This window comes from Podarcis cretensis (genome assembly GCF_951804945.1).
Source record: "Podarcis cretensis genome assembly, chromosome: Z".
Lineage (NCBI taxonomy): Eukaryota > Metazoa > Chordata > Lepidosauria > Squamata > Lacertidae > Podarcis > Podarcis cretensis.
Window position 1 is genome coordinate 25,354,501 of NC_137184.1, and position 17,989 is coordinate 25,372,489.

Genomic DNA, 17,989 nt, shown 5'->3' on the forward strand with positions numbered 1-17,989 from the left:
ATATTTCATATGTGTGTACAAGGCCACTAATCCAGAATTTGAAAACGTCTATGGGAATAAATAAATACTTAGATTATTTTTTTTACAATGTGCATTTTAGCACAAAGATCTGTCCTAGCTGCATTTTCTAGTTCCTCTTATATCAACACTTTAGTTTCCATTTCCCACTCTTTTCTCATGAGTCTCAAGTTACTGAGTTTACGAAAGAATTCAACCACCAATTTCATTAAGTGACTTCTCAAATGAAAGTTTAGCGTAAAAAAATAATCTTAAAGATGAGCAAAAGGTTTCCCCCCCCCCTTTTTCAATTTCACACATTTTAAAATAACCCACAAGGAAGTTTATTGTATGATTAAGTAGTGGATCTATATTTCTAAACTGCATTGAGCTGCAATTACAGTATACAAATAACAGACATCCGTGGACTTTGATTTAATAATGAGGAATCTGGATATTAAGCTAACAGATCTGATTTAAACGTCATTGAAACTGTCAATACATACCTGCCTCTCTCCGTGCTTAAAGCTGAAATCCAAACACACTTTCTAGGTCCATGTTGGTGGGAAGAAGGAAGATTAGCATCTGCTGGTAGATCTTCAGGTGACATCAATTTCCAATTGTCTAACAATAGAAACAACTGAAAAGCTTGCCTCCACATAAGGTTGCCTCCACATTCAGGTTGCTGAAAATGTATGCTTGGGGGAAAACCCGAAGTGATTTTTTCTCTAAAAGTATTTGTAAGCTTGGTTCTGGTACTGATCTCAAATTCCTGGGCTGAGCATTTGTTCAGAAGCACTCTATTTCATAGCCATCTGACTGAGCAACTATTTTGCATCTTGAAGTGGATGTCAGGGATAAACTTAAAAAGGCAAAAACCCCAACGCTAATCCTACAAGGCTAAGATCTGCTCACCCACGTTCTAGAGAATAGGCCCAACTGAGCAAAGTAAAACTTACTTCTGAGTAAACAAGAACAGGGTTGCACAGAAAAGCTGTTACCTTATTCAGTAGTCTAACTGTGCAGTTTCTGCTTCCTATGCAACCACCATATGCATTGCTGATCTGTATGAGTATCAACATTAATTGGTGTGTGCACTGACTGGCCGATATACATATTCTCTCCACTTGGGTACTGTGTTGATTACTTGCCTACCCTCCAATATTTCTCTGATGAAAATAGGGACGTCCCATTCCATAATGATAATTTTACTATTTATACCCCACATATCTTATTGGGTTGCGCAAGCCATTCTGGGCAGCTTACAGCATATATAAAAACATAATAAAACATTAAAGAAACCTTCCCTATACAGGATTGCCTTCAGATGGCTCGGGGGTTGGATAATTCCATACCCTCCAACATTTCTCCAATGAAAATAGGGATGTCCTAAGGAAAAGCGGGACATTCCAGGATCAAATCAGAAACTGGGACGGCTTTTCTAAATTAGGGACATCTCTGGAAAATAAGGATACTTGGAGGGTCTGTACTTGGACAATGTATAAAGCATCTCTAATCAGTTCACATTCTCTGATACCCATTTGGTGATCATCCATTGTTAACTGGGAAAGATGCAAAGTCACTATGTGACACTATTTGTGTGGCTTCCCCATGTGAACATTCACTGCTACAGGTGCATTTGGTTAGTTAAGCTGTTTCTAACCCAGCTGAGTCCCCATTTCTGATGCCTGATTCAGTACCAGAGCCAAGTCTATATCCTTTTACATACACAAATTCCAGTTTTTGACCCAAACATGCTTTGGGGTGGGGGGGCAGGGATAGCTATTGCATTCTTTTTTCTACAGTGGGTAAATAGAACTATAGAAAAAGAGGAAGGGGGATCTTTGAGCTCCTTGCAAGAAAAAGGTGTGATATAAATGCAATAAATGAAAACATGAGGGATTCGGCACAGGGGACTGCTGTGGGGAGGAATGGGTGGGAAACTTTCCTTCACTGAACTTACTTAATAGTGAAATCCTATACATGTCTAGCCAGAAGTAAGCCACACCAAATTAGACTGGCCTTTTCCCAATGAAAATGAATACCAGATTGTGGTCCAAGTAAATATATCTTATGATCCAAGATTCTGTGTTTCCATCATAATTTTGAATAACATAATTTTGTTTAATAGCTTGAGATTTTACACTAGTTTATCATGGTTTTCAAGAAATTATTGGTTGTGGCGACATCAAGTTTACATGATTTTATTGTGTTTTGTGTTGGTATCCCTCTTTCTCAAGAGACAGTGAGTGAGCCTCTGGAGGTGAAGTCAAACTGTTGCGTTAGCAGCACCAAAGTGAACCTCCCCAGGGCACATGCCTGAACAGGGTGAATGGAGTCCTAGGCTGAGTGGCTGGGGAAACCCAGCCAGATGGGAAGGGTATCAATAATAAAATAATTATTATTATTATTATTATTATTATTATTATTATTATTGGCTGCCTCCTTCTCAGCCTCAGTGATGTAGTCCAAAGGAATAAATAGCAATACAGTTGGCACTAGCTTGGCTGCAGGAGTTGACAGAAGGAGGCATACAAGGTGCCATCCAACCATCTTAGGGACTCCACTCTAGATTTGTGTAGGGTTTACTCCTTAGCATTTTCTTCTTCCAAAGATATCCCACAAAGCAGAGGAGGTTTAGGGTCAAAGTTTTCATTCTCCTAGATGGACTACCTTCCCAGGTTGATAAGCCCCATCTGCCCCTCACTTCTCTCTACAGCACATGCAGAAACCTCCTTGACCATTGGCCCTCTATTGGTTTTGTCTGCTCAATCTTCTAGAGTCTGTCTTCTCATGCAGGGGAAGTCACTAACTTATGAGGGTTTGAGACCAATCAGCTACCCTCACCTGGTTTAGCTGGCCAGTTGAAGCAATTTCCTGGGGGTTGCCATGTGTCCTCTTTTTCCAGGACACACTCTTTTTCAGGGGTAAAATTTGAGACAAATTGCATTTATTTCCTTTGAATGGCCGTCATAGCATCATCTTTTTTACTCTTCAAAATATGGCAACCACACTGGGGTGTGACCGCAGTCGCATGCTGGCAGCTTCTAGGAGCCACAGGTGAGAGTTGAGTGCAGGGTAGGGATCAAAGGAGGGCAATTTATCCCAGATAGAGCATGATGTATTCCCCACCAGAGCTACTACTCCTCCCCTAACACCCCATACACCCTACAATTTTATTGTACTGTTACATTGTTCATAGTACTGCTAATGGATTTAACTCACATGATTATCCAGTTAGATTTCACTTAATTTTCTTGTGCTCTTAACTTAACTGGGGGTCATGAAGTAATTTTCTTGACTATTTCATTGTGTCCTTAAATTAATTTAACTGGGGGAAGCCACTGTTTGATTTGTCCTTTTATGATGATTTTTTGTGTACCAAAATTATCATTGTTGCTGTTAATGAACAATTACAATTTTGCTCCAGCCACTCTGGGCGGCTCCCAGCAAAATATATAAAAAACCATAAACCGTTAAACATTAAAAACTTTCCTTTACACATTCTGCCTTCAGATGTCTGCTAAAAGTCAGTTATTTATCTACTTGATATATGATGGGAGGGCATTCCACAGAGTAGGCCCCACTATCAAGAAGGCCCTTGACTTGGTTCCAAGTAACTTCACTTCTCCCAATGAGCAAACCGCCAGAAAGGCCTTGGAGTTGGATCTCAATGTCCAGGCTGAATGACGGGTGGAATCACTCCTTCAGATATACAAGGCCAAGGGCATTTAGGGCTTCAATTGTCAGCACCAACACTTTGAATAGTTCATGGAAATGTACTGGGAGCCAACATAGGTCTTTTAGGATTGGTGTTATATGGTCCTGGTGGCCACACCTAGACACCAGTCTAGCAGCTGCATTATGGAGTAATTGTAGTATTCAAGTCCCCTTCAAAGGTAGCCCCATGTAGAAGCTCATTGCAGCAGTCAAAGCGGGAGATAACCAAGGCATGTATCCTTCTAGCGAGCAAGCTCACAAACTTGTTTTAATTTTCCTCTTCCCTCCCTGTCCCTTTTTCCTTGTGTGCGGTGTACTTTTTCTTTATTGTTGTTGTTACTCTGAGGGTAGGGACTGCTTTGTTTTAACTGACTATGTATGCTGCTCTGGCAGCCTTTCTGACTACTTTAGAATGGGGCACAAATGTTCATACACACACACACACACACAAAGATATTTTGAATGAAGGGCTGTATAGAAATTTAATAAGATATTTTGGATGAAGGGCTGTATAGAAATTTAATAAATAAACCTATGAGAGACATATATATGTCTGATCTGTTATACGTTGGCGGTCAAAAAACCAAAACCAACAACCCAGATCGAGAGAATAGCTTGAATTCCTGTCAGACCTCGCGCTCGCCCACCGCCACCTCTGAAGAGAACATCGCCACCTCTCTGGGCGAGGCTCTCTTCCTACCTCGCCCGCCTCCAGCCCATCACCTCACCCTCCAGCCGCCTGAGCAGCCGACGCCGTCGACGAAGACGACAACACCGTCACGGCCGGCTCCGTTGTCACCACCACCAAACCTCCCACCCACTCTCTCTCTCTTTCGCTCGCGCCCTCCCTTCCTCCTTTCTGTGAGGCTGCCCTTCGCATCAATCAGCTGAGCGAGGCTTCGGATTGGTCTACGCGCCAGGGCACACACCCACTCCTCCCCCTCAATTCTCCTCCCCCCTGTTACCTCAGCCGGCTCGGCCCCTGCCTCCTCTCCCGTGGTCTTGCTTCGCTTTCTTTCCCCCCTCAGCCATTTTAAACAGCGTGAGGCGGGCAGCGGACCGGCTTCAGTTGCGGGAGAGGAGAGATTCGGTTACGGCAGCCGGGGACAGGAGAGAGTTCTCGCTCGTTCCCCGCCCCACATCACGGTGAGATTCGCCTGGCGGCGCCCCGCTTCTTAAGGGGGGGGGGAGGAGATCGCTTCCCGCCCATTTTTATTTGGGAGAGATTATTCACCTGCCCACCCTGTATATAGGGTACATATATATGTGCCGGAAAGAAGTCGCCTCTGCCTTTCGCCGCATGAGGTGAGTGATGCTGCGTGGCCCTTACGAAAGACAGTTTGCTTCCTTCCCTCCAGCCGTCGCCAAAGGGGATGAAAGCTCTTTCCCCGGTCGGGTAGAAGCAGGAAGCGGGGATCTCACTTCACCTTTTCTTTCAAAGCTGGCTTTCGGGTCGCTTTCCTCTGACCTCGCCTTTATTAACACGCCACCTGCGTTGCCCAGCTTCCCTTTTCTCTGAGCCACCCATTTCCCCCTCAGCCTCACTGACCCCCTGCCCTCCCCTCAGTGTGGGATGTAGCGGTAGATCAATCAGCTCAAGGCCGTCCGATTAATCGGCAGGGGTAGGAACCCCTACTCAGGTGGCGCTACTTTTGCCTAGACAGGTGTACATCCTCAAAGCCGCTTGCCGGTAGGATGTAGGGGTGTGTGTATGGAAACCTCTTTGTGAATTTGCATGGCTGTGATGCAGCCTAGAAAAGTAAGGATTGCATTCCTCCTCATCACACTTTTGCTTCTGGCCATACCGCTATATTCCCAAATGGTTGTCCATGAGAAGAAATATGGTTCTCTGGCAGGGAAAGGACATACTGCTTTCCTCCCTAAGCCAGGGTTTCTTTAATCAAATGAGAGCCCTAAAATTTGTGTTTGTATGTTTAATGTTAATCCATTCAACAGGATTTATATTCTGCTTGGGCATCAAAACTTCAAATATATGTTATTAATGCCATTTTTGTTTGCCTGTTGACTTTCTGAATGGTTTTTTTTAAAATCAATAAAAAATACAATAACATCAATAAAACATTACAGAAATTCAGTATACATGGCGGCCCTCACACTTGAGTCGTGTGTGTGTGTGTAACACATACATTTTATACACATTTCATAGATTAATCAGGTCAGTTAAAATTCATACAAATACTCAACTAGTAGTGCAATCTTCTATATGTCTGCTTATTGAGTTCAGGTTACAGACTCTGCTAACCTGGAAGTAGTACCTCGGGTTCAGTACCTCGCCCCAGGACGAGAACAGAAATCGCACCATGGTGGCAGCGGAAGGCCCCATTAGCTAAAGTGGTACCTCAGGTTAAGAACGGTTTCAGGTTAAGAACAGACCTCCGGAACGAATTAAGTTCGTAACCAGAGGTACCACTGTATTTGGTTTCCATGCAGTACAATTCTAAGTTAACTGGCTGTGTAAAATTGCTGCCTTTGCTGTTTATATGTATGAGTTTTGACTGATTTAGGCTAAAATTTTCTCCCAATTACCTAGGAGTCTACACTATTGAACTGAGAGGGCCTTATTTCTAAATAGGCATGTATGGATTCTGCTACAAATTAATCTCTTATATCTACATATAATTGCTTATGAGGAAAAAACAATGGGTTCTCTTTCTTTTCTTATTTAGATGATGCATTCCTGGGCTGCAATAGGTATCCCAGAATAGGTCTTCTGTTTTCTCTTGCACAGGATAAATTTTTTCTTCAGGGAGAACTTCTAGAGGGGTTGCCATGGTAGTTTGTTATAGCAAAAACAACAGGGTCTTCAGGTAACTTGAAGATGACCAGATCTATTGTGGCATAAGTTTCCATAGTTGATGAAAGCTTATGTGACAATATATGTAACATAAGGTAAAATGGTAAAGGACTCCTGGACAGTTAAGTCCAGTCAAATTTGAGTATGGGGTGTGGCGCACATCTCTGCTTTCAGGCCGAGGGAGTTGCCATTTTTCTTCAGACAGCTTTCTGGATCATGTGGCCATATAACAGAACAGGGAGGTTAGGAGAGCCTGGCTCTGCTCTTCCTTTGCACAACAGCTTTGTAGAGTAGGCCAGCGGTGTCTTAACTATCAGGTAATTGCTGCCATTGCACCTGCCAATTATTTCTTTCAGCTCCCAGGCATGGTGAATTTTGAGAAAACGAAGCAATTGCTTTCAGAGGGATCCTGAGGTAGCACACTCTGCACTTCTCAGTCAGTACCCAACTTATCTGACTCCCAGGGAACAAAGAAGTCTGTTTTTATCTACCCCCACACTTTCACCCAGTAGAATACGCTCAGTGGTTACGCATGTAGGAGATTTCTAGAATTCTTGAGGTTGGTGTAAACATAATTTGGAATCCAGAAAGTAGGCTTATGGTCTCATGAGTAACACACCATAGGTCGTCTGTTGCCGTGGTTTTGATTATTGATAATGGACCCTGACGTGAGGGACTAGTAGTCTGGCGTGGAAAGGACAAAGGGCTGCATATCACAGCCCATTTATAAGGGCTCTCACACCCAGGTTGGATTGAGTGACGGTATTTTTTAGTATACAGGTTAGATTTGGCGGGTAACTAGTGTGATACTTTGTCAGGAGATAGGGAGATGGCATAAACCCCAGAGGAAGGCAAAGGTTATTGCTTGTGAAAATCAACACTAGATTTTTGTATCTTCCTGCCAGTCAAAACATTTTGTGCGTTGTGGATTCAGGAGTTGGTGAGAGTATGTGTTGGCCTTGCTTGGGCAAAAGGAAATGTATAGAATCATAGAACTGTAGAGTTGAAGGGATCCCAGGGATCCCATCTAATCCAACCTCCTGCAATGCAGGAATCTCAACTAGATCATGCACGACAGAGGACTTTTATCTACAAGAAAACTGAGAAATGCTGCACACACATCATGTTTCATCCTGGATAGAGGAAGTTATAAGGGCTAGGTAATGGTGGTTCCTGTGCGATTTATTTCCCTTCCCCAAAATAATAATCTAATAGTCATAACATACTTTGAGACCATCTTAAGATAATCAGATAATAGTTAAAATGATCTTCCCTTTATCCTGATAATGATCTTGCTTAGAAGAGAAAGCTACATTGTGCTTGAGTTGATGGACTCATCTGTGAGCTCACTTTCTTTCTGTTGCATCAGAAAGGATGGGTTGTGTGGATGTGGGTGAGGTTGTTTGTGGGGTTGTCATAGGATTTTTCACTTTCAGCAGCACAAATACTTTTATCAACGGTGTTCAGCACTTAAGTTCTCAGAAGGGAGATAAATTGCTGCTATATTATTTTTTAATTGCCTCTTTTGTATATTGTTTGTCACATTAGGCTACATTTAGGTAAGGAGACTTAACCACAACATAATTTCCTATATATCTATTCATCTGTAAACTGATTGAGTTCAATGGAATTTACTTCCAGACAAGAGTGCAATCCTGGGTACACTTAATGCTTGGGAGTACAACCCATTGAAGACAAAGGGGCTTAACCACAAGTAGACATTCGTAAATTTGTGTGTAAGATATTTATGAATAACACCAATTTATATATGTTTTATTATGAATTTGAAGAATTATAACTAACATGGGATATATTTGCAACATTAGGATTTAATCTGTTTTAAAAGCAATTTAGCTTGTATGGGACAATCTAATTCTTATCGCTGTCTTGGTCAGTGAAATGAATCCCAGGCTATTTGGTAACCTAAGTTGAGAAATTATTTGATACCATGTGTTTTCCCTAGCTAAACTATGCAGAACTTTCATTTCTTGGAAATTGGTAATCATGCTATGATGATCACTTTATATTTATGGACTTTCGAGGAAAGCAAAGTTGGACAACACTGTTAGGAAAGTGGGAGATATAGAAGCAGAAGAGTAGGAGAGAAAGAAAAGCAGAAATGAAGATTTAGACGACAGTATAAGAGAACAAAAAATAGAAGGAGAGGAATAGGAAGGGACGACATAGGTGTGTGGTTCTGAAAAAGTATCACAGTGGAGTATGAGCAGTGTTAGAAGCAGATATAATTATTATTTTTTGCCAAATGGTGCCTTAAACCTGGGTTACAGGCTCACAAACTGAATGTTTAGGCGCCTTTTTTTTTTTTTACAAGATTACAAAGCTGAAAACGAATTGTGTATATTATCAGTTCCATCTAAAATCTGGCGCATGCCATAGCACAGCAGCAAAAAAAACCGCTACTGTGCATCAGCCAGTCAGATGGTGGAGATGTCAGGCACCATCTTGGCACCCAGGCATCTTTACTTGGTAGCAAGTGGCCAATAGCCAGCTGAAAAGGGGCTAATTTTGAACGCTGAGTATGAGGTGGTCACCTGGGATGAAGTTCATGTGGACAACACTGAAAAGAAGTGTAGAATTGGCAGAGGAGTGGGGAGGAAAGCATCTGTAAAGTTGATGAAGTGTGGCCAAATAGGGATTGGATCCTGCAAGTTGGAGAAGCATATGCATGCTGATCAGGGCTAGTGGCTCAGATTTCAAGATGTAATCTGAGGCAGCTTATTTCAGGGTATTCCAGATAGCCTTCTTATCTGTAATGGGGTGCTGCAGTGGTAGGGTGAATATATGTGGGCCCATGTTATTTAAGAATATTTTTGTTAATATTAGAGAGATCTATAGAATAGGCTTAACAAAACTCAGCAGCAGATGTTTATTTCATATTTATTTTACTTATAGAATTTCTTACCCACTCTTCAGCATAAGGTCCCAGGGCAGGTTACAGCTACATAGCATGCAATTATAAAAACAGATAAAACTGTTAAATTTATATTATTCTGTTCCATTTGGAACAGTTTTACTTTTGTAATTCTAACAGTTTGCAAGAGGTGGGTCTTGCAAAGAAACAAAAGCAAACCCTTAATTGTCAGTATGTGTTGTGTAGCCATTGTGGGAAATGCACTTTGACTTGCATAGCATTTGGAATGTTGCCTTTATTAGGGCCTCAGGTACGGGTGTGTGTGTAGGTATATGTGGCTTATCACTGCATATGTTCATCACTGTTGCTACACTCTGCTTTAATTGTCATTTCACTTCCTCCTGTCTGCCACTTTTTTTAGTTCTAGCATTACCAAATGTTTATATTCTGTTGCTTTTGAGAAAGAGATGTTATATTTATTGTCAGTAATGTACCTTAAAGAGTTATATTCTGGATTACAAACAACCCTGTGAGCTGATTCTGGCCTTTGTCCAGCTAGAGTATCTCCTTCCCAGGAGCTGAATGAGAAGTAAGCAGTTCTTTGTGATTCTTTCCCTGAATCAGTAGCATCTTTCTGGCTTCAGACCAGATGGTTTCCTTTGGTCATTGGTTTTCAGTAGCATAATCTCCTCCCTCTCACGCCCCCTTTGTAGACGCAGCACAGGAGGCTGGGCTCAGGATGTGGCCTGATGCTGATGTAACAAGGGAGGGGGGAAGCAGAAAGAGAGAAAGAAAACCAAGAAAATGTGATTCACTGCTTAGCAGCTTCCAAGGTTGCATATTGCATCTTGTCTATTATGATAAGAGTGGACACTAAAGTGTTATCTTCCGCTTGAGGTAAAAGGCTACATCAGCTATGTTTTGTGTTCTCATATGAACTAATTGATGCATGTGGCTTTCCTTGGTTGGGTAAAAAGTACAGTAAGCTTTCTATTTAGTATACACAGTATATATTGGGAAAGCAGTCACTGATATGGCAGCAATTAGCCAATTTGTAGATATAAAACAATTATTTGAACACCACAGGGTTTAATAGCATTGTCTCATGCAGTACTGAAGAGCAGGACATTATATATTTTTTACCTTTCACACTATCACTCTTTTGTCATCTTACAAAATAGGCACGTTAATATAAGGATATGAAGCTTTGTTATGTCCCAACATAGAGGGATGACGGCAGGATATAAATAGTCAGTTGACTTTTATTCATCAGTGCTACATTCCTAATTGTTTTAGGCTGCAGACATAGCCAGTTGTGCTTTCCCTTTCCAGCCATTCATATAAAAATGCAGTTTTGTGGCTTGGGTAACTAGAAAAATGAATATTGTGATCACAGTATTTTTCTTTTTGGTGGGTGTTCATAAAACAAACAGGGCCATTGCTGCTAAATATGATCAAACATCTCTGGCCAAAAGGTTTGTAATACAGTGGTACCTTGGGTTACATATGCTTCAGGTTACAGACTCCGCTAACCCAGAAATAGTACCTCGGGTTAAGAACTTTGCTTCAGGATGAGAACAGAAATTGTGCTCTGGCGGCAGCGGGAGGCCCCATTAGCTAAAATAAGAACAGTCTCAGGTTAAGAACGGACTTAACCCGAAGTACCAGTGTAGAAGAATGGCAGTTAAAACAGCCTTTGTGGTCATCTTTATTTGGAAACTGTCTATCAGACATAATACTGTTTATTTGTACTCTTATGCAATCTATACAACTTTCCCATACTTAATTGTTGATTGAAACCTTAATGGGGATGCTTTCATTGTTATCAATGGACTGTTGTATTGACTTCTCATTTGTATCACCCCCCAAATCTAAGAAAAAACTATTGAATGACAAAAATATTAATTACAAAACAGTGTAAGCTATCAAACACTAAAATAGTGTTCCTTATTATTGAAGAATAGCAATCTTAATTAAATGTATTTGGAATCATGATATATATTTGGCTGAATAGACAAAGAAAATAGAAGCATTTGCTCTTGGTTTGAGCAGGTTAATATGTAATGTAATGTAATATGTAATGTAACAGCTCTTGCCAACCTAGCAGTTTGAAAGCATACCACCACAAGTAGATAAATAGGTCCTGCTGTGGTGGGAAGGTAAATGGCGTTTGTGTGTGCTCTGACTTCCGTCACTGTTCTGTTGCACCAGAAGTGGTTTAGTCGTGCTAGCCACATGACCCGGAAAGCTGTCTGCGTACAAATGCTGGCTCCCTCGGCCTGAAAACAGAGATGAGCACTGCACCCCATAGTCAAATTCAACTGGACTTAACTGTCCAGGGATCCTTTACCTTTACCTTTTACCTATGTAATATGATTATATATTATTACCGGGAGGCGGGGTGCAGAAGGCAAACAACACTTGTTGGAGGAGAACATGCAGAATAGAACCTTTTAACAAAATTAAAGCTGTTTAAAACTGAAATTTTATACATGAGACCTGCGAGTATAGGGCGGTATGAAGCAGCAGCAGCAGCAGCAACAACAACAACAACATCATGGTGTCATCTCGGAATTAAGGCTCACTGAGTTTTGTGGAGTTTGCTCCCACATAAGCGGGAGCAGCTTAAATGGCTGAAGTATTTGTTTAGTTTTCATGTTATATTTGTTTATTTTTGACGTAGGATTTTGTTTCTAGTGTGACTGGCTTTTCATGGAAAGGAAATTTGAGCATAGGAGTCACTTCCTACAAGGGTACTGGATTAACAATAGCTTCATAATGTCCTTGTATTTTAAATGGTGGAGGTGATTTGCTTTTGAGTAGTCATAACTACCGTATTTTTTGCTCTATAAGACTCACTTTTTCCCTCCTAAAAAGTAAGGAATGCAGGCTGCGCAGCTATCACAGAAGCCAGAACAGCAAGAGGGATTGCTGCTTTCAGTGCGCAGCGATCCCTCTTGCTGTTCTGGCTTCTGAGATTCAGAATATTTTTTTTCTTGTTTTCCTCCTCCAAAAACTAGGTGCGTCTTGTGGTCTGGTGCATCTTATAGAGTGAAAAATATGGTATTTTGTAGTTGTACAAGCATTATGCTTCCTAGAATGGTTGTAGTGACTAGCCTCCCCCTTTTCTCGGACATGCTGATTCTGCTAACGTGAAATATGCAAACACCAATACTTATCTGACCAGATTGTTTTTCCCCTTGCCTTTTTTGAATCCTAGTCATTCACATCTCTAGACCATAAGCATGACAGGGCAGAGTCTTAAAGAATGTTTAAAGAACAGGTAGATATTCAGTTATATGATTGTTCAAGGACGGATGTGCACTTAATATTCTCATGTGCAGTTTCTTTGGGAAAGGATTTAAATAAATGGAAAAGCAGATAAGTAACGTTTTATAGATGTTTACTGTCTTGCTTTCTAGAGCTCTTAATCTACCATTCCTAGGGGTTTGGATTTGTCCATATACAGTTGCCCTTTTGGGGTTGTCACACGTTTTTAGAGTTGAGGCAAAGACTGGTCTGGAACAAAAAGTTTTTTCCTTTTATGATTTCTTGCTCAGTGGAACAATTTCTTAATTTCTTCTTGCAGTGGGTTTTTTTAAAGCAACAATTGCTGCAGCAATAAAATTGCTAGCACATTTGTAAAGCTAAGCAGGATCCAGTATGGTTTCACATTGGATGATGGTGTTGTTAAAATTTCTGCATTGCAGGGGGTTGGACTATGAGTTTTAGAATCCCTTCCACCTCTATAATTCTATTATTTTAGTACCTTTGGTAAATGATTTTATAATTTCAGAGTAGAAGAGTAGATGCCCCAGTATAGCATTCTCTTCCATGTGCAGAAGATGCATGCATAGAGTACCCATAAATAGATTCTATACTAGTGATGTTAAATTCTTGAGAATAGTCTTTTAGCGAATATTCTCAATTAATGAGAATATTAGAAAATTTTCATTTAAAATAGGAGAATATTCATTTTAATGCATTGAAAATGATATAATTTTAATGCATTGAAAATTATATAATTAGTTAATATACATGTAATATTCATGGGTAATCTTGTTCAGATGGCAGCCAAAACCTGTACAGATGCTTTTATTCAGTGGGGCAATGCAGTGAATTCACATTCTTTGATTTTTTGCGCCAAACTTGAAATTGAAAATTCAACGTGAATGACTCATGTTAATCACTAAGCCTGCCACTAACTGTATATTTAGTAAAAGAACCACAGTGAAAATATATAAGCACAAGCCTATTTGTCACTTGACTTGCAAGTATCAAATTAAAAAGTAAAACATGTTTTATAGTTAAAGTTAAACCATTCTAAGGTGATGGCACCAGTAATTGTCATGTTAAGGTTTGGTATAAGGAAATTCAGTAGTTAAATCATATTTTATTCTTCCATCAGAAAATGTACATGTTAAAGGACAAGTCAATAAATGCAATTGGCATGTTAAGGTTTGATATAAATATGTTCTGTAATAGGCTATCTTGTGCTTCTAATAGTTCTAGTACTTAATAACTGTTTTGGTGACTAAAACACAGCTTGATAAACAAAACTACAGTCATACCTCATGTTACGTTTGCTTCAGGTTGCACATTTTCAGGTTGTGTCCTATGGCAACCCAGAAGTACCAGAAAGGGTTACTTCTGGGTTTCGCCGCTCACGCATGCGCAGACGCGCAAAATGACGTCATGCGCAGAAGTGGCGACCTGTGTGTGCGCAGACGTGGGTTGCGTTCTTTTCAGGTTACGGGCCTCCGGAACTGATCCTGTTTGCAACCAGAGGTACTACTGTATATGCATACATATAAAAAAGAAGCTATTAACATTAAATATATTATCATTATATGATAATATATTTCAGTATGTCACTCTCTGGTAAATGGCACCTTGTACCATTGAATGGTACTGCAAAAACCAGTTACTGGCACTAAAAAAAAATATAGAAATGTCAACTGTTTTAATCAAGGCCACCTCATATGCTGTTACACATATAGGCCTAGGTACTTTAAATGTATAAAGCATTAAAGCTACTTTCTGTAAAAAAAAAATCACACTGTATGGCCAACGGTATAGAATTACTAAGAATAAGGTCACACCAAAATAGAAAAATGGCTATTACATATAGTTGAAATACATACAAATTCAAATGTTCATCAAATTAAAAGTATAGCATTTTTAAAACTAAAAAAAGGTTTTCTGTAGCTCACATTTCAAAACTGCCAGTGGTGAATGACACAATGCCCAGTAATGTAACTGGATCCAAAAAAATCATTATTCATTACTAACACTGGCAATATCACAGCTTGACTTATTATTTACTAGATTTTTTAAATGTGGGTTGTAAAACTTGTTCTTACATTAGAATTTACAGTTTGTGGAGAATATTCTCTGGAGAATTTTCTAGCAGAGAATATTTCTCAAGAATATTCTCATTCTCGAGAATTTTCTCATCTCACATCACTAGTCCATACTTCATTTCAATTGCTTGCACATGGACTAAATTAAAGCCTATAATCTACTGCTATTTAAGAAGTAATACTTTCTCTTTGACTATTTTATGACTTGATCCAGTATCTGGCTAAGTAAGAACAGGATGTGGATCAATATTTTTTTAGCTGGTTTGTGAGTTGTTAAATTTCATTGAAATTAGCTGTAGTAGTGATTTATGGAGCACTGATGCTACCTGACTCTTTGTGAATTTAATAGCAGATTCAAGATGCCAGTGGATGCAAGCAATTTTATCCTGTGTAAACAAGTCACAGCAAGCAACCTTTGGTTCCACCATCTCCTTTGGGCAAGAGTATATAAGAGGCCTTGCAATATTCATAATAGTTATTTGCCATGTATCAGTTAGCAGAGCCTAAAATTACAACAATTAGCATATGGGTGTCTGCAAAATAATTGAGGTTAAAAAAGGACCTTGGGTTCATAAAAGTTGGGAATCACTGCTATAGTATATGAGAAGTAATAAAGCCTAAGAACAAGTTACAGGATTCAGTATTGGAGGTGGTGTTATTGAAGAGGGGAACTGGCAATAGCGCCTTTGGAATTGTTATGAGATGGTTCTGGGCATCCTTACACAAACTCCATGTAAAACTAGAAAATGAAATGAGTGAGTAGGGTAGCCAACAAATAATTGTATTCTGTAGCAGTTTTAGATGGGCTTGGGGTAATGTGATTCCCCTTTGCTAGAGGAACAGTGTCATTTAATGGGTAGTGCAGTTCGGCCCCCCCGCCCCCCAGGACAGCTGCAGTTCAGTTTCTCTTAATATATTCCGTTGTCTTACACAGGTTGGCAAAAAGGGATCTGTTGCAGACATTCTAAACCAGATTATGATCAGCTCTTTGACAACCTAATGATGTTTCTCCAAAGAAGCATTTTTGCTTTTATCTTTATGTGTGTATTAACTCTTTGAAATAGGTTATTGGTGCTTATAAAGACTGCAAATTTGGTATTTAACAATCTTGTAAGTGTTACAAGAAAAAAACAACTGCTCCTTTTCCCTTATGGAGTATCCAAGAGCCTGTATGGAGACCTTAAGTAGGTTCCCTCTTGGTAGGAGAAAATAACAGAGGCCAACCAGAGAATATTGAGAAGCAAAGCAGCTAATAAGCCCGATCTTTATTAAACTGTTGCAACAGGGTCCTCCACTCACTCCACACAGGGAGGGAGGAGAGGAACCCCAAACAATGGTGTGCAAGCCCTTATATAGACTTTTGAAATTACCCACCCTGTAGCTCAAGACCACCCCCCAAAACACCATACAGTGGTACCTCAGGTTAAGTACTTAATTCGTTCCAGAGATCCGTTCTTAACCTGAAACTGTTCTTATCCTGAAGCACCACTTTAGCTAATGGGGCCTCCCGCTGCCGCCGTGCTGCCCGAGCACGATTTCTGTTCTCATCCTGAAGCAAAGTTCTTAACCCGAGGTAATATTTCTGGGTGAGCGGAGTCTGTAACCTGAAGCGTATGTAACCTGAAGCATATGTAACCCGAGGTACCACTGTACATACATCACAGAAGGAGGTGGTCTCCAACAGAAATACATCACAGGGCAGTCTACCACAGAAATCCTGTTTGTCAGGATACATGACAGTGATCACTGATTTCTCCACCTAGGCAGCCTGGCCATTCCTTTTGAGATGCTATATACTTAGTTACTGAATCCAGGTCACAGGCTCACCATAGGTAAAGGTAAAGGGACCCCTGACTGTTAAGTCCAGTCGCGAATGACTCTGGGGTTGCAGCACTCATCTCGCTTTACTGGCCGAGGGAGCCAGCGTTTGTCCTCAGACAGCTTCCGGGTCATGTGGCCAGCATGACTAAGCAGCTTCTGGTGAACCAGAGCAGTGCACGGAAATGCCGTTTACCTTCCTGCCAGAGTGATACCTATTTATCTACTTGCACTTTGATGTGCTTTCGAACTGCTAGGTTGGCAGGAGCTGGGACCAAGCAATGGGAGCTCACCCTGTCGTGGGGATTTGAACCGCCGACCTTCTGATCAACAAGCCCAAGGCTCTGTGGTTTAGACCACAGCGCCACCCACATCCATATTCATACACAAATACACCCTTAAGACTGGATTTGAACAAAGGGACAATGGAGAGGCTTTCCCTTTTCCTTCCTCACTGCAGAGAATATTTGAGGTCACTGGAAGAGTCCAAATGGCTTCAGGATTGCTCTCCTGTACTATTTCAGAAACATGGTTTATATACTTATGTAATTTAAGTAGAAGACTGTCATCTTATTCAATGTTATGACCATCTTTATAACGGCAGTAACATTAGCTAATTTAGAAACTCTAGTTTTAAGATGAAAAACCCTTGAAATCTGCTTATTGGTTTTGTTGGAACTGCCTACTTGTGCAGTGGCCCATTATGGTTGAATAGTTGCACAGGTTTTTGTTTTTTTTAATGGTGTTGGGTGGAGGGTAGAGAATAATTCACAATATTTCCATCTTTTCAACAAATTTTCTGAAGCTAGAACATTCTCCTACCTCTTGTTTACAGTTCTCAACATTTGGAGGTTCTTCTCATGCTAGGTTAATAGCTAGAGAGGGAACCAAACTATGCAGATTAGGACTACTTCATAGTAAGAATCTTTTTTTCTTTATCTTGTTATGGTAAACATGACCATTTGGCAATTATGCCAAAGAGGGCAACAGTTCCCTCATAATCCTTGTACAGTAGTTTAATGTTGATGTTACAACTGTTACAAATTTACAATAACCTTTTGATTACATGGCTTGTGTTTCAAAAGCCAACAAATGAAATATGGAGACAATGTGTGCTTGCACCGGCTATCTAAAGAGCACAAGAGGCTTGTGCTAATCCAATGCTGACTTTATCTTGAAATTAGTGAAAGTTCCTTATTTTGTGTTTGGAGGAGTTGTAATTGGATTGGTAATCTAGAATGTCCCAATTGAGCTGATGGAAATTTGCTTTTTTAATAACCTACATAATGTGGTTACTTGGTCATCAACTATTGTACAGCTATATATCTTCTTAAGAATATGCTTCATCACTTCCGTAGTCAAGAGGTTATTCTAGGACATCACTCATAAACTTGTGTGCTTTTC

General features: G+C 40.3%; 1 protein-coding gene and 1 long non-coding RNA gene across 8 annotated transcripts in view; one reads left to right on the forward strand and one right to left on the reverse strand.

The window, feature by feature from the left end:
• LOC307207716 overlaps positions 1-4,567 on the reverse strand; it is a 32,090-nt gene extending 27,523 nt beyond the window's left edge. For both annotated transcript variants that reach the window (XR_013834789.1, XR_013834790.1), the window contains exon 1: positions 4,418-4,567. This is a non-coding gene — a long non-coding RNA (uncharacterized lncRNA). The remainder of the gene's footprint in view (positions 1-4,417) is intronic.
• Positions 1-17,989, forward strand: part of ACSL4 (acyl-CoA synthetase long chain family member 4) — a 79,126-nt gene that overhangs the window by 27,504 nt on the left and 33,633 nt on the right. For 3 of the 6 annotated variants that reach the window (XM_079961680.1, XM_079961683.1, XM_079961684.1), the window contains exon 1: positions 4,707-4,863. The exons of 2 other annotated variants lie outside the window; for them this stretch is intronic. The gene's annotated coding sequence lies outside the window, so the exon portion shown is untranslated. Of the gene's footprint in view, positions 1-4,706; positions 4,864-8,030; positions 8,092-17,989 lie in introns of those variants that run through there. One more of the 6 variants, XM_079961682.1, reaches the window with a different exon arrangement.